Source organism: Elephantulus edwardii, unplaced genomic scaffold (genome assembly GCF_000299155.1).
Source record: "Elephantulus edwardii isolate Elephantulus edwardi_28Jun2011 unplaced genomic scaffold, EleEdw1.0 scaffold00091, whole genome shotgun sequence".
In the NCBI taxonomy this organism is placed as follows: domain Eukaryota; kingdom Metazoa; phylum Chordata; class Mammalia; order Macroscelidea; family Macroscelididae; genus Elephantulus; species Elephantulus edwardii.
The window spans coordinates 7,179,752-7,182,324 of NW_006399841.1; the positions used below are offsets into that span (position 1 = coordinate 7,179,752).

Below are 2,573 nucleotides of genomic sequence, written 5' to 3' on the forward strand. Positions count from 1 at the left end.
CAGTAGGAAGAGACTGTGTCTTTTTCAGTGGTGCTGCTGGTGGATTCAAAGGAACATGTTAATTACAACTCCTGTTGTTGTCCGTGTCATTAGCATGAATATGAGATTTTACAAAGGAAGTTGACTAGTTTAGGAAAGCGTCATCGGACACCCTCATAGCCGCCCTGCTTGATTTGTCTCCAACATATTCGAACTGGAATGGGGTCTCTCTCACAGGGGAGGAGTTCTCTTATTTTTTTTTTTTTTTAATAAGAGAACAAAAGAGTCTTTATTTGAATTTATGTTCTATCTTGATAAGCCCTCTCTAAATGGTTCCAGCTGGGCCCATCATGCAGGAACTGGAGGTGCTGAGACACACACCCTCTTGCACGTGTGTGCACACATGCAGGCCTGCCAGCCTCAGGTGTCTTGTGTGCTCAGGTTTCCAGGGAACCACAATCTTGAAGGAATATCAAGTCCTCCAGGTACAGCGATGGCGGCTCTCGGCCACAGTCCAGGGGCTCAGAAGGTGTGTGTTGCTGGTCACAGGTGGTGGGCCACTTCCCAGATGATCTGCAGGGCCATGGAGAAGCAGGGCAGCTGGGCCAGGGTGTAGGACAAGGAGCGGGTGGGAGCCCGCAGCTTCCCCAGGTAGGCCACAGTGTGAAGTATGCGGCCCACGAAGACCAAGAGGAAGTGTATATGGGCAACGAAGGGGCTGGGGCCCATGAAGGAGTAGACAAGGCCCAGGAACAGGAAGGGGTAGATGGTCTCCATGCCATTCCGGTGGGCCCTGAGGCAGCGCTCCACGTCGGGGTCGGTCCTATGGTACTGGAGGCCTCCACGGCGAAGGGCATCTTCGGGGTTAGCAAAGGCCTTCTTCCGCAGCCGCACTTGGCCGGTGATGATTGCGACCACGTACATCTTGATGACCAGCAGTGTGCTGCAGAGCAGGAAGGCGGGGAGCACCTGGCCGTGCATCTGGGAGAGGCCGGAGGCGAGCATCGTGGAGAGCGAGCCGGAGAGCGAGCAGAGAGAGAACGAAGCACACGACGAGCTCACTGCTCAGGAGTTCTCTTATTGTTCACAGATCTTTTCTCTTGCTATCTGGAGGGGAAAGTTTCTGTGATTCTCAAACCAGGAGCAGATGAAGCACCATCAGTTCTGAGTACTTGGCAGGTCTTGGTTTTAACATCACCAAGTCCTGTGGCCCATGATGGCGCTAACCAAAGAGTTAGGAAATTGTGTCCATCAAGAGGTACCTTGGGGTATAAAGTCCTGGAAAGAGCCTGAAAAACCAGCCACTGGAGGCCCTACAGAGCAGTTTTATTCAGAAACAGAGTGTGATGGCAATGAGTCAAAGTTTACTCAATGGAAACTGACGGTGGTGGTGCTGTCTGGCTGTATTAGTGAGACATGTTGGCTGGTACCAATACCCTTAGTATATATTCTGCTTGCTATATTCTGTTGTAGTTAAGCAGCAAGTGCTATATCCAAGCTTTTTTGGCATCTCTATAAATTCTTCCATTACGCAGCTAGCAGGATGGCTGTTTGACTTACAACAACATACCTTGTTTTGCTTACTGTTGAACTCTATGTCAACATTTCTGATTCTCCAATCTGCGGAGGACCATGTTGACTCTGGCCTGGTAGCCAGAAAATTTGCTCTAAACGATTTGTATCCAGTCAGAACAGATGCTATGATTTCATTATTTTGGACTGATATCAATTCTATCCAGAACTCAGTACACCCGCTATCCTTTGCCAGATAGGTCTCTATCTTACAGTGTCAAATTGGAGTGGCAGACACAGCTTTATTGATACTGCCTTCTGAAAATGTCCCACTTACCAATATGTTTGGTTCTTGGAAACGTGATTTCGTTTATCCCCACAAAAATCCTTTAACATCAAATGTGCGTGGAGGGCTTAAGAATGGGCTTTCAAGTGCTCATTACAGGTTCCCTAGGCCATTGCTTGATGGGTAATTCTGAAAAGTAGCTTGAGAAATCCACATGTTTGGTCTCCTCCAGTTGGCTGCTTTTCTGCCATACTCCCTGGTCTGCCTTATCCAAATCTGTTGCATTCAAGACCATCTCTAGGCTATTTGCTCCCCCGGTTACATCTCCAACTCACATTTAAGAATGAACTCAGTATGCTGTTATGTTGCTGTGTACTGTTGAGTCAGAACTGACACATAGCTGACTGTCTAGGAAATTTCTAAGAGGATATTAATCACATGGGAAATAATGGCCTATTATTTTGTCAAGTAGCTGCTGGTGGATTTGAACAGTCTTGCTTTTCAGTTGGTAGCACAACTCCTTAGCACAGAGCTAAATATACTGTGTACAGATAGATCACTGATAGAAGGTGTTTGTATGAAAAATACGAAGTTGTTTAACTTCTACTAGTCAGAGAAGTACACATCAAAATAAGTTGTCATTAAAAATATATGCTTAAAGGGAGCTCTGGCGGCCTAGTGGCAAGGAGCTGCAACTACACTCCCAGAGGCGCACGGTTCGAATCCACCAGATGCTCTGCCGGGGAAGGAGGGACAATCTCCTCCTGTATCAGTCAGATCTGATTTGACGGTACAC

General features: G+C 47.4%; 1 pseudogene; it reads right to left on the reverse strand.

Annotated features, from left to right (window-relative positions):
* Window positions 1–522: 522 nt before the first annotated feature.
* LOC102865286 lies at window positions 523–984 on the reverse strand (annotated as a pseudogene).
* Between the last annotated feature and the right edge of the window lie 1,589 nt (window positions 985–2,573).